Consider the following 14,999-nt stretch of genomic DNA (forward strand, 5'->3'; position numbering starts at 1 on the left):
TCAAAAGAATTAACACAATAATTTTCACATGAATCATTGCATGCAACAACAACAGTATTTTCACAAGGAATACCAGATGATTCATTATACAATATATTGCAATATTTTTCACAAGAATCATCACGTGCATCAATAACAAGATTATCACAATATTCAATAGATGATTCAGCACATGTAGCAACACGACATTCAACACATGAATCCTCAAATGAGCTAGAGTGAGCATCATATTGTAGTGACCCGAAAAATAATAGTATTTTAATAATAAAAAGGAGGAAAATGGAAACAAGAATAGAAGGAGGCAGTAGGCTTCATCGACGAACGCGAAGCATTTGTCGATGACATTGTATTTTAGAGGTAATAACAATTTCAAAGAATTTCTAGGATTCGTCAACGAATACAGGGACTTGTCGATGAATGTCTTTAGGATCTCGTCGACGAGGTCCCATTTCGTCGATGAGAAAATACCAAGCGAGGATTTTGGGCTCGTCGATGAATCCCGCAGTATATATAACCCTAAACTGATTTTTAATCACAAAATTTCAGCCGAACCCTCTCTCTCTCTCTCTCTCTCTCTCTCTCTCTCTCTCTCTCCTCAATGGATCCTCCTCCTTCTTCCATCGATTTTGGCCCCGGCAGTCACCGGATCGACGATCTGAGGCCACCACGACGTTTCTGGCGGAGTTCTCTTCAAGTCTGTCGGAACAGATCATTGGTGAAACGAAGTGGGAATTCATCCCAAATTCAGGGTAAGGCCTTTTAGCCCATTTTTGGCCTTCTGACAGTTATAGGAAATAATGTAGGTGAAAAAATATTGATATTCTGTTATGGAAAATATTGTTTTCAGGGTGTTGTGTAGGAGGCCCTGCGAGTGTTAGGCCAGTAAACCATGGGGGCTTTCCAGTAGTCAGGTAAGAGAAATATGCTATGCTAGGTAATTTTAAAATAATATATAGTTTATTAAATTATGAATAATATGTATTAAAGTATGGTGTGGCTTGAAAATATGAATATAGTACGGAGATATTTTTACGAATTTCTAGTACCATGATTATACAAATCTCAGTACCATGATTATACGAATTTCAGTATTATGATTATGTAGTTTCCGTGTTATGATTATACAGTTCTCAATATTATGATGTATGAATTACAGTTACAGTTTATTCAGTATCATGGTTATCACGGTTATTTCAGAATCAGGGTAAATCAGATAGTTGTATATAGAGATATATTATATAGTATCAGACCCTGTTGGACTATGCAGTTATAGAGCACAGTACCGTTGCTACAGATATTATGTTATGTTATGAGTGGAACCACCTATTTAGATAATATATGGTAGTAGGTCGATCACCTAGGCCCTTAATGTGGACAGGCTCCCCATCAGATATGAGTTGAGGTGGGCAGATCAGACCGATGGAGTATGGTGATTTATCCTGGTCAGCCAGCCAGTGTAGATCCCGCTTATGGGCCGTACAATCCTGTCATTAGGGGTTAAATCATGACACACAGTTATCCATAGGGAAAGTTTTCAGTTACTATTACGTATGTATAGATTTATAGAAACAAGGAACATACTTATGTACACTAGAAGTATTTTGAATAGTAACCTACAATACTGTTATATTAAGCAACATGGAAATGGTGGTTTATTTTATCACTTGTACTAGTAATAACATATTTTGTCTTACTGAGCGTTGGCTCATCCCAGTGTTGAATCATTTTTCAGGTGATCCAGATAGGCGAGCAGACCAGGCTCGCAGATAGAGGGGCTTCAGTAGTGCCTTGTCAGTGAAGTGAGTATTGTGGAGGATTTCTGTAAATCCCAGAATAGTTGAGGGTATTTTAGGGAACAGATATATGTGTATATTTTGGGAAACATGTTAGTACTCTGGTATTGTATGGTATTGTACGGTATTGTATATATATATATATATATATTTACATATGGTTATGTTTATTTGAATTAAGCTTCTCGTTGCTTAGGTTAATGATTGGGTTTACCCCCAATAAGGTATCAAAGCATGTAGATTATCATAGTTTAAAAAAAGAAACCCAGTTTATTTAGCAGGTCGTTACAGTTTGGTATAAGAGCCTAGGTTGTTAGGCTCTGTAGACTTTAGAATGCAGTAGAAGCAATACCAGAGTATAGGAAAAGGATTTGAGGTTGTTCTGTGTCTGGGTACAGGATTACCGTGGTGGTTTCTGTGTTTTTCCCGGGGTGAAGATTTCAGGAAAACCATAGTAAACTATTGTCGGGTTGTGTATCTAGGTGACAGAACTAGATATTGAGTTAAGGTCAGGGAAGGTAATTAATTTTGAGTTGGTACATGATAGGTCCGTATAGGAGACAAAGTGCTTAAGTGTGTTTCTTGTTTTCAGGATAGACTCAGGAAGCAGCGGCATGAATACCGGGGAGGATAGGCTAGGACCTTCCAGCATTGGTGGAGGAGATACTAGTGCTGTGTTGCGCAGTGTCACTCAGTAGGGTTGGGGAGCGTGATTGTTCGATTGAGTAGTTTACGCGGATGAAGCTCCCATCCTTCGCTAGAGGAGATGACCCGATTGTGGCTGAGAATTGGGTTCAAGACATTGAAGAGACATTGGCGGTGCTTCCATGTACGGATGAACAGAAAGAAGCATTTGCAACATTTTAGCTGACAAGGGAGGCGAAGCGCTGGTGGAGAGCAGTGCGTCTGATAGAGGAGTAGAGGCCGGTTCCAATTCCAGTGACGTGGGACCAAATCAAGGATCTGTCCTTCAAGCAGTATTTCCCTGCAATCGTTTGGAGTGCGAAGGCAGCGGAGTTTCTACAGTTGGTACAGGGGCAGATGACTGTATCCCAGTACGTGGCTCGGTTTGTTGAGTTGTCACGTTTTGCTCCACATCTAGCACCTGATGAAGAGAAAAAGGCAAGAAAGTTTGAAGAGGGACTGAGGCAGAATCTGTTTGAGCAGGTAATTGGTTTCAAGGCTCAGACATTCACAGAGGTTGTAGACAGAGCTGCAATTATTGAGAGTGGTATTTAGAGGGGTGTAGCAGCTCAGAGTTAGAGATAGAGGCCTGCGCCTTAGGGTTTTCAGGCTGGCACCAATAGGGGTCCATGGAGAGGAGGTCGTGATAGGGGAGACCAAAGGCAGATGGCAGGACCTTGTGGGAACCAAGGTGCACCGACGTACCCAGTGTGTCAGACGTGTGAGAGACATCATCTAGGGGAGTGCCGGGTAGGCAGAGGTGTATGTTATCGTTGTGGGAGACCCAGTCACATGATACGTGAATGCCCAGGTCAGCAGGACTAGGTCTTAGCTCCCAAACCCTATCAGGGAGGATATTAGGCAGCTCGGGGAGGATACCAGGTGCCTCGTGGTGGTCAGCAGAGGAATGTGGCCCCAGCATGAGTATATGCTTTGACGCTAGGAGATGCAGAGGCTGCTACGGATGTGGTGACAGATACATTTACTATTTTATCATATCCAGTTATTGTTCTATTTGACTCGGGTGCTACTCATTCTTTCATTTATAAATCTTATGTTAAATTATCTGAGAATGAGACCCAGTCATTAGATATAGCACTGTCGGTAGCTACACCATCAGGATTAGTGATCAGATGTCAGAGGGTACTTATGGGCTATCCGATAGAAATTCAGGGGGTACTACCAGCAGATCTTATTGTGTTTGATATGTGTGGGTTCGATATAATATGGGGTATGGACTGGTTGGCTGTCAATCATGCCGGCATCAATTGTTTCCAGAAAGAAGTAATTTTCAAACCTCTTGAGGAGCAGTAATTCAGATTCGTTGGTTCATGGGTACGTGCTCCAACGCAGTTACTGTCAGCCGTGCAGGCGAGTGGATTACTCTTGGATGGAGGTCAGGGGTTTATAGCATTTGTGAAAGAAGCATCTGAAAATGAATCGAAGATTGATAGCACTCCAGTAGTACGAGAATTTCTAGATGTTTTTCCAGAGGAGTTACTAGGGTTGCCTCCTGTGCACGAGGTAGATTTTCCTATAGATTTACCTCCAGGGATTACGCCGATCTCTAAGGTTTCCTGCCGTATGGCTCCAGCTAAATTGGGAGAATTAAAGGAGTAATTGCAGGATTTGCTGAACAAGGGGTTTATACGACCCAGTGTATCGCCATGGGGAGCTCCAATGTTGTTCGTAAAGAAGAAAGACGGGTCCATGAGGAGATTACAGGGAGATAAACAAGATTACTATTAAGAATAAATATCCTCTACCTCGTATAGACGATTTGTTTGATCAGCTCCAAGATACACGGGTATATTCCAAGATTTACCTCAGATCTGGGTATCGTCAAGTGAGAGTAAAAGCGGAGGACGTTGCGAAGACAGCCTTCAGGACCAGGTACGGGCACTATGAATTTCTTGTTATGCCGTTTGGTCTGACGAATGCCCAGACTGTGTTCATGGACTTGATGAACAAAGTTTTTCACCAGTATCTAGATAAGTTTATAGTAGTTTTTATTGATGATATACTGGTGTACTCGAGGAGTTTTGAGGAGCATGAGGAGCATTTGAGGCAGGTGTTGCTGACACCCAGAGAGGAGAAGCTTTATGCTAAGTTTAGAAAGTGTGATTTCTGGATTGAGAATGTGGCATTTTTAGGCCACGTGATCTCAGGGGACGGTATTTCAGTGGATCCCAGCAAGATTGACAAGGTGGTAAATTGGGCTAGGCTGAGAAATGTGCAGGAAGTCAGGAGCTTCTTAGGACTGGTAGGTTATTACCACCAATTTGTGGAGAGATTTTTAGCTTTGTCAGGACCTCTCACGCGATTGATTAGGAAAAATGCCAGATTCGTGTGGGATGAAGAATGTGAGTAGAGCTTCCAGGAATTAAAACAGCGGCGCATCACTGCACCGGTTCTGATGATTCCATCGGGAGGCGATGGTTATGTTATTTATAGTGATGCGTCTTTGAAAGGGTGTGCTACTGCAGCATGGTAGGGTGATAGCATATGCGTCTAGGCAGTTGAAAGAATATGAAAAGATACCCTACTCACGATCTGGAATTGGTTGCGGTTGTACATGCACTGAAGATCTGGAGGCATTACCTTTATGGTGAGAGGTGTGAGATATTTTCTAATCATAAGAGCCTTAAGTATTTCTTTACATAGAAAGAGTTGAACATGCGGCAGAGGAGGTGGTTGGAACTCATCAAGGATTACGACTGCACCATCAGTTACCACCCAAGTAAAGCAAATGTGGTAGCCGATGCACTGAGTCGTAAATCAGGAGACACAGCACAGCTAGTGGCAGTAGTTCAGCATTCGATTCTGATGGACTTAGAGAGACTCGGTGTGGAATTAGTGAAAATGGTCCCCAGGCGCTTATTTCCAGTTTAGTGATACAACCTACACTTTATGAGAGAATTAAAGCTGCTGAGAGAGATGATCCAGAGTTAGTGGAGGTAATAGCTAGAGTACAGGATGGTCAGGGAGAGGAATTCAGTATTTTTAATGATGGGGCTCTGAGATTTTGCACAAGATTGTGTGTGCCTGCAGATGATAGCATCAGGAGGACAATTTTAGAGGAGGCACACATATCTCTATACATTGTTCATTCTAGCAGTACGGAAATGTATAGGGATCTATGAGATTTTTTCTGGTGGAGTGGCATGAAGAGGGAGATAGCAAAATTTGTGCGGCAGTGTTTGACATGCCAGCAGGTTAAGGCTGAGCACCAGAGGCCGGTTGGTCAGTTACAACCACTTTTCATTCTTGAGTGGAAGTGGGACCATGTGTCCATGGATTTTGTTACTGGGATGCTGTTGGCGTCGTATGGTCAAAATGCCATCGGGGTAATAGTTGATAGGTTGACAAAGACAGCGCATTTTCTCCCTGTTAAGGTCAGCTGCCCTATGAACCGGTTAGCAGAGATATATATACAGGAGGTTGTTCGATCCCATGGAGTGCCAGTATTCATAGTCTCGGACCATGATCCACGTTTTACATCACGGTTCTGGAGGAGCTTACAGGAGGCATTAAGGACTCAATTAGCATTCAGCACTGCCTTCCACCCTCAGACCGATGGTCATACTGAGAGAACAATCCAGGTATTAGAAGATATGCTTTGTTCCTGTGTGCTAAACTTTGGAGGTAGTTGGATTCAATTTCTACCACTAGTTTAATTTGTTTATAATAATAGTTATCAGACTAGCATCGGCATGGCACCCTACGAGGCATTATATGGTAGGAGATGTCAATATCCTCTTTTCTGGGATGAAGTAGGTGAAAGGTGAGTTTTGGGTCCAAATATAATTCAGCAAGCATGTGATAAAGTCTGATTTATTCGAGACAGAATTAATGCAGCGTAGAGTCGGCAGAAAAGTTACGCGGATACTCGTCGCCGAGAACTGGAATTTGAAGTGGGTAATCATGTATTTCTGAGAATAACTCTATTGAAGGGGATTTTAAGATTTGGGAAGTGGGGTAAGTTGAGCCCTAGGTTCATTGGCCCATTTAAGATACTTGAGAAGATTGGGTCAATAGCCTATCGGCTGGCATTACCGCCATCTTTATTTCGAGTTCATGACATATTTCATGTTTCTATGTTAAGGAAATACGTCCCAAATCCTTCCCATATCATCAGCCACGTGGAATTGGAAGTCAATGAGGCTTTAGCATATGAAGAAGCTCCAGTACAGATTTTAGATAGAAGAAACAAGAATTATGCAGCAAAAGGATACCACTAGTGAAAGTTCTATGGAGAAACCACACAATTGAAGAAGTCTCATGGGAGCTTGAAGATGAAATTAGATGGAAATATCCCCATTTATTTGATGAATTATAGTATTGATGTATATGCTAAGAAGGTAATTTTATTTTGTTAAGTTTAGTGTAATTGTAATGTAGAGTATAGGTTAGGTAGTATTTTGGTTTTGGGGGAAATTTTCTTTTATATTTGTAATCTCCCAGAACTACCCATGTAACCATGGTATTCCTCTGTCATAAGTGAGGGCAGGTAATAAAATAAGTAGACCCTTTTCTTTTACTAGATGATGGAGAGTATAGATAGAGATGTAGATAGTAAATTTCGAGAACGAAATTTTATAAGGAGGGGAGAATGTAATGACCCGAAGAATAATAGTATTTTAATAATAAGAGGGAGGAAATGGAAACAGGAATAGAAGGAGACAGTAGGCTTCATCAACGAACATGAAGCATCCGTTGACGACATTGTATTTGAGAGGTAATAACAATTTCAAAGAATTTCTAGGATTCTTCGACGAATACAGGGATTCGTTGATGAATTTCTTTAGGATCTCGTCAACGAGGTCCCGTTTTGTTGCTGAGAAAATACCGAGCAAGGATTTTGGGCTACTCTGAATTTCGTTGATGAAGGGTAAGGTTCGTCGACGAATTTCCATAAGGACTCGTCGACGAGATGACGTGGCTAGTCGATGAGATGACGTGGCTCGTCAACGAGATGATGTGGCTCGTTGATGAGATGACGTGGCTCGTTGACGAATCCCACAGTATAAATAGCCTTAAATTGATTTTTAATCGCAGAATTTCAGCCGAACCCTCTCTCTCTCTCCTCTACGGCCCCTCCTCCTTCTTCTGTCGATTTTGGCCCCGATAGTCGCCGGATCGACGATCTGAGGCCACCAGGACGTTTCTGGCGAAGTTCTCTTCAAGTCTACTAGAACGGATCGTTGGTGAAAAGAAGTGGGTATTTATCCCAAATTCAGGGTAAGACCTTTTAGCCCATTTTTGGTCTTTTGATAGTTATAGGAAATGATGTAGGCGAAGAAATACTGATATTCTGTTCTGGAAAATGTTGTTTTCAGGGTGTTGTGTAGGAGGTCCTGCGGGTGTTAGGCCAGTAAACCATATGGGCTTTTCAGTAGTCAGGTAAAGGAAATATGTTATATTAGGTAATTTTAAAATATTATACAGTTTATTAAATTATGAATATTATGTTTTAAAGTATGGTGTGGCTTGAGAATATGAATATAGTACGGAGATATGTTTACGAATTTCTAGTACCATGATTATACGAGTCTTAGTACCATGATTATACGAATTTCAGTATTATGATTATGCAGTTTCCGTGTTATGATTATACAGTTCTCAATATTATGACGTATGAATTACAGTTACAGTTTATTTAGTATCATGGTTATTACGGTTACTTTAGAATCATGGTAAATCAGATAGTGTTATATAGAGATATATTATATAGTATTAGACCCTGTTGGACTATGCAGTTACAGAGCATGGTACCATTGCTACAGATATTAATTACGCGCCGAAACTGCGTAATTGAACGTTTAACCCGAGCTTTACGGTTTATATTTTTAATTAAATGTCCAAAATTGTCCAATATTTTAATAAAGTGCCAAAATCATCATTCTTGAACTTTATTGCACTATTTATGAAGTTTTGATAATTTTTTGTCGCAGGAAAAATTCCCGGGAACCAAAACTGACACCTGTTCATATTTTGTACATACCTTTTCCGTCTGAGCTCTGATTGAGACAATTCAAATTTATAGAAGAAGAGAAAAGGATTATGTACAACTTTCATGTTTTGAGTTTTGTGAGATACAGGCTCTAGAAGAGTCAGATTTGCGACAAACAGAGAATAAATAAAATGAGAAAATAAAAAATATATATTTGAATGAATATTTGATGTGACCCGGCCATGCATGGCCGGGTCGGGTCAGTGCCATCTGGGTCTAGGGCACCCAATGCCTCCTATTTAAGCTCCTCTGCTTCTTGCCCCCGCGCACCCTCTCCCATTCTCTTCTCTTCCATTCTTTTCTTTCTTTTCTTTTTCTTGTTTTGCTCTCTCTTATCTCTTACTTTGTTCCTTTGTTCTCTCGTTCAATCTATCTCTCTATTTTTCTTATTGTCCCTCTTTGATCACTCTCTTACTCTCCTTGCCTCTTCTCCCTTGAATTCCCTCCTGCCACAGCAGCCTCAGCCAGCACCTCCACAGCAGACCCGAGAGCCTCCCTGCTGCCTGCAATTCCACAGCAGCCCCGGCCCTCTCAGCTACCATCACAACCCCTCCACAGCACAGCAGGCCTCTTGGCCAACACCAGCCAGCAATAGCCCCGCAGCATACTAGCAGACCCGAGGAGATACTCCGGAGCATACAGCACAGCCCCAGCAACACCAGCAAAGGCCATCCGTTCCACCAATACCAGCAGCTACTGCTGCTCTGTTTTTCTCTGTCTCAGCCAATTTCCAGCAGGCCTCTCGGCCAACACCAGCCGAAAACTTCCTCACCTCTGCAACCTGCTGCCACGCCAATACCAGCAGACCCGAGAGCCTCCCTGCTGCCTGCAACTCCATCACAGCACGGCTAGGACTCCACCCGAGGCTCCCTCTGTTTTCTCTTACTCTCTCTCTCTCTCTCTCTCTCTCTCTCTCTCATCTCCTTCTTCTTCTTGTTTCTTTTTATTTATTTATTTTATGTTAATTGTTATTTTGTTTTTACTCATTGGATTTTATTAAAGACTTGTTTTTTTTATTCTATTTTTTTCTTTATCATTTATTTAGATGCTCTTTTAATTATAGTTCTTTTTAGTATTAAAGTTTATTGAATTTATGTGTTTAATTAATGAAGTCTAAGATAAAAATGAAAAAAAAAATATAGAAAACTAAAATAAAATACAAAGTTCTTATTTTTTTTATTTCTTGTGTCACGTTATTGTTTAGGTTGATTAATAGTCTAATTTTAATTCGAGTTCTGTGTTCGTGTTAAAGGACCAATTTTTATTGCGCGCGTGTGCGTATTTGATTGAGTTTCCATTGCATACTCTATTTCCTTGTTTGAAGTTGCCATTTTTAATTAATGCATGTTTCAGTTCTTCCTTAAGTAGGTTAGGGTTTCCATTCTTGCTTTTTAATTTAGTGAATGTTAGTTTTAGGGTTTAAATTGCGTGTTATTTAATTTTTCAAAAGTGAAATTGAACAATCTTGAGATCTCGAATCTGAACTGAGTTCAGTACCTTTTTAATTTTGATTGGAAAGACGTAAAATCTGAGATTAAAACGCATTCCCTGAGGAGACGATCTAGCCCTTGGGCTTAATATTACACGACAGAACTCCTATACTTGGGATAGCTTCCGCCGAGCTGCTCATTTTTTCGAGTGAGTCAAGTTTTTGGCGCCGTTGCCAGGGATTTGCCAGTTTTAATTTCGAATTTTTCGTTTTCCCAATTATTTTTTGATTTTCTTTTATTAAATAGAAAAAAATTGAAAATTGAAAAATTGAAAACAAATTTGTCTGTTGCCGTGTTAGTGGATTTTTGCTGGCAATTGTGATGTTTGATGCCCTGGGTTCGAGATAATTCGAATCGATTGTGTAGACTTTCACCTAGCACTAGTAGGGATACACATAGCACCGAGTCTGACTGTTTACCTGTTAGTCCTGCGGGTGATTCTGAATTTGAGCTGAATAATCTGTTTGGCCATTATTTTGAAGAAGCTATGGCTGCACATGCACGACGTACACTTGAAGATTTTCTACAGCCTGCATGCACATCTACACCTTCATGCATTGTGTTGCCACAAGATGCACCGAATTTCACTCTTAAGCATGGCATGTTATCTGTGATTCCCCAATTTCACGGGATGGACTCTGAGAGTTCGTACCAACACTTGATAGACTTTGAGATGGTTTGCACCACTTTCATTAATAGGGCTGGGACTGATGAATACATTAAATTACGTTTGTTTCCCTTTTCTCTAAAAGACAGGGCAAAAATCTGGTTTAATTCTTTGCGCCCTAACTCTATTACTAGCTGGGCTGAAATGCAGCGTGAGTTCTTACATAAGTTCTTTCCTCTTCAAAGAACTCAGTACCTACAGGAGCAGATCAGTCAGTTCATGCAAAAAGATGGCGAGACATTCCATGCATGTTAGGAGAGATTCAAGGACTTGATGAACATATGCCCGCACCATGGTTTCGAATCATGGAGGTTAGTGAATTATTTTTTTACTGCTTTAACCCCTGTGTGCAAACAATTTGTCCAGTCTATGTGCAATGGGATGTTCTTCCGTAAGGAACCAGATGAGGGCTTATCATTTTTAGACTATCTCGCTGAGAGTGCCCAGCAGTGGAACGCACGACCTGAACGGGTGCCGATAGCTGCCCAACCTATCCGAGCAATCAGTGGCGGGGACAGATATGAGGTTAAAGAGGACACTAGCTTACAGGCCCTTGTAGCTGCGTTATCTAAAAAATTGGAAGTCATGGAATCCGAAAAGTCGAAAGCTGAGATTTGCACGAATTGTGAGACTTCAAACCACAGACCTTAGGATTGTCAATTCTTACCTGTGTTGCAAGAGAGCAGATCTAATCAGGTGTCATCGACAAATTGGGTTAACAAGACGCAGAATCAGTCGCTCTCAAACACTTACAACCCGAGGTGGCGGAATCATCCAAACCTCCAATGGAGAAATGATCAGCCTGGTCCATCATCTTCACGATATCAGCAGGAACCTCAAGCATATGCACCGCCTCCGCAATTGACATACAATCCAGTCGTAGCTCCTCAACCGCAGTACCAACCGCAACAGTTTTCTCGGAGCTACGCACCACCAGGATTCCAACCAGCGTTAGTCCCCATTCCAGTAAAGAAAGCTTCTGATGATAGTGTAGCGCAAGTGGCAACCATGCTCCAGCAATTCATGCAATTGCAAGTTATGACCAATGGCGAACTGAAAGATGCCGTAAGCAAGATGAGCACACAGCTTAATACCCTAGAAAAAGGAAAATTCCCCGCACAGCCTCAGCCTAATCCCCAGGTATATAGACAGCAACAACAGTCAGTGCACAATGTTTCAGGGGATGCGTATGAGTCAGCAAAAGCAGTTATTACTTTGCAAAGTGGAAAAGAAGTTTCCCATCCTGAATTACCTACTGATCAACAGCCAGCTGCACCGACACTTGAGGCGGTAGATGAGACAAATAAAGGAAAGAAAAAATCAGATGAGGCTAGCTCGAGTTCTACAACGCCCGATAAGAAGGAAGATGAGCCAGTTAAGGAATACCAGACGGTGGTCCCATATCCTCAGCATTTGACATCTGGACAAAAGAACAAGTATCATACGGAGATTCAAGAGATATTCAAGCAGGTAAAAATCAATATTCCACTCTTAGATGCCATACAGCAGATCCCTGCATATGCAAAATTCCTGAAAGACCTTTGCACCGTAAAAAGGAAATTAAATGTGAAGAAAAAGGCTTTCTTAACTGAGTAGGTTAGTGCATTGATTCTTAGTCAGACTCCACAGAAACTTAGAGATCCTGGGTCCCCTACGATACCAATCATGATCGGTGAATCTTGTATTGGGAGAGCTCTACTTGACCTTGGGAGTAGTGTGAATCTGCTTCCGTTTTCATTATATGATCAGCTGGGTTTAGGTGAATTGAAGAGAACTACTATGATGCTATAGTTGGCAGACAGATCTGTAAAGGCTCCACGAGGTATTGTTGAGGATGTTTTGGTTCAAGTGGAAAAATTTTACTATCCTGTGGATTTCATTGTTTTGGATATGCAGCAGCCTGTTTCCACCATATATTAGGCTCCTGTCATTTTGGGGTGACCATTCCTTGCTACTTTAAATGCCCTGATTAACTGTCGGAGCGGAGTCCTCAAGCTCACATTTGGGAACATGACACTAGAAATGAATGTTTTTAATGCTCATAGGATGTCAAGTGGGTGTGATGACGCAGATACTCATGCAGTTGATGTGATAGATGACTTAGACACTTCAGAGCTACTGTCGGTACTCGACGTCGATGCCGCACTTGAAAATGACTCTTTTGCGCAGTTTGAAGGGATTGATGAATTATTGCTAGAATCAAAGGAGCATATCCCAGATAGTGGTCCTTATATGTTTGATGCGAGTTATACAAGTAGTTGGCGTAAGCCTACATTTGAGGCCATTGACCTACCAGAAATTCTGAAGTCGTCCGCAGAAGAAATTCCAACACTTGAGTTGAAACCATTGCCTGCCAAGCTGAAATATGCTTTCTTGGGTCCAGTAGATGGCACATTCCCTGTGGTAATTTCTTCACACCTTACTCATGAACAGGAAACTAAATTATTGCAAGTACTTCGAGAGCATCGAGGAGCGATTGGATGGACTATTGCTGACATCAAGGGTATCAACCCTTCCATTTGCACTCATAACATCTTCCTCGAAGGAGACGCTAAACCAGTTCGAGATGCATAAAGGAGGCTGAATCCATCCATGAAAGAGGTGGTAAAAAACGAAGTGCTGAAATTATTAGCTGCTGACATCATCTATCCAATCTCCGACAGCAAATGGGTAAGCCCAACACAGGTATTTCCAAAAAAATCTGGTTTGACTGTCATTGAAAATGCTGATGGAGAATTGATTCCATCTAGGAAAGTAACGGGTTGGAGAATGTGCATTGATTATCGTAAATTGAATTCGGCTAGAAGAAAAGATCATTTCCCGTTACCTTTCCTAGATCAGATATTAGAGAAAGTAGCTGGTAATTCTTTTTATTGTTTCTTGGATGGATTTTTTGGTTACAATCAAATTGCCGTAGCACCTGAGGACCAAGAAGACTACCTTCAGTTGTCCCTTTGGTACTTCGCTTTCCGCAGAATGCCATTCGGTCTATGCAATGCCCCTGCTACTTTCCAACGCTGTATGATGAGTATTTTCTCTGATATGTTAGATGATACGTGCGAAATTTTTATGGATGACTTTTCTGTATTCGGTAAGTCTTTTGATCATTGTTTGACACGTTTAATTGCGATTTTGAAAAGATGTGAGGAAAAGAATTTACTTCTAAATTGGGAAAAATGTCAATTTATAGTACGTAGTGGTTTAGTACTTGGACATTTGGTTTCTGAGTGTGGTATAGAAGTTGACAGGGCCAAGGTAGAGCTGATTTCTCAGTTACCTATCCCTAAGATAGTCCGGGATATTTACTCCTTCCTTGGTCATGTCGGGTTCTATAGACGCTTTATTGAGGGTTTCAGTAGTATTGCTAAACCATTATGTACCTTGTTGCAAAATGAAACTAAATTTTTGTGGACCGATGATTGTCAACAGGCCTTTGAAACACTAAAGCGACATTTGACTATTGCGCCTATCATGCAACCTCCTCAGTGGGAGTTGCCATTTGAGATCATGACCGACGCTAGCGACTACGCTCTTGGTGTTGTTCTAGGTCAACGAATTGATAACAAGCCGTCGGTTATTTATTATGCCAGTCGAACTTTGAATGATGCTCAGAGAAATTATACTACCACTGAGAAGGAATTGCTAGCTGTTGTTTTTGCTTTAGAAAAATTTCGCTCTTATGTCATTGGTGCACCTGTCATTATTTTTACTGACCACTCTGCTTTGAAATATTTATTAGCAAAGAAGGACGCCAAGCCCAGGTTGATTAGGTGGATTCTACTCCTCTAGGAATTCGATATCACCATACGCGATAAAAAGGGCGTGGAAAACGTTGTAGCTGACCATCTTTCTCGGTTGTAGCTACCCGAGGTACTGGTGTCCCCTTCCTTGAATGATGACTTTCCTGATGAACGTCTCTTTGCTGTGTCACGCGCTCCATGGTTCGCGGACATTGTGAATTATCTCGTCACCGACCGGATGCCAGACCATTGGCTCACCCAGGACAAGCGTAAGTTCCTAGCTGAGGTAAGACATTATTATTTTGATAATCCATACCTGTTCAAATATTGTTCTGACCAATTGGTGCGTAGATGTGTTCCAAATGATGAATTTAGTTCTGTGATGCATTTTTGCCATGGTGGGATATGTGGAGGCCACTTTGCTGCTAAGAAAACTATTTCAAAAATATTACAAAGTGGACTCTACTGGCCCACCATGTTTAAAGATGTTGAAATTTTTGTAAAGCATGTGAGGCCTGTCAAAAATTAGGAAAAATTACTGCCGAGAATGAAATGCCTATGTCCCCCATATTGACTCTTGAGATTTTTGATTGTTGGGGTATTGATTTTATG

The 14,999-nt window shown here is 41.2% G+C and overlaps 1 non-coding gene across 1 annotated transcript; it reads right to left on the reverse strand.

Moving 5' to 3' along the window:
- Positions 1–10,838: 10,838 nt before the first annotated feature.
- Positions 10,839–10,946, reverse strand: LOC131167166 (small nucleolar RNA R71). The gene has a single exon (XR_009140025.1). It is a non-coding gene; the product is annotated as a small nucleolar RNA R71 (small nucleolar RNA).
- Between the last annotated feature and the right edge of the window lie 4,053 nt (positions 10,947–14,999).

This window comes from Malania oleifera, chromosome 10 (assembly GCF_029873635.1).
Source record: "Malania oleifera isolate guangnan ecotype guangnan chromosome 10, ASM2987363v1, whole genome shotgun sequence".
Taxonomy (NCBI): Eukaryota; Viridiplantae; Streptophyta; class Magnoliopsida; order Santalales; family Ximeniaceae; genus Malania; species Malania oleifera.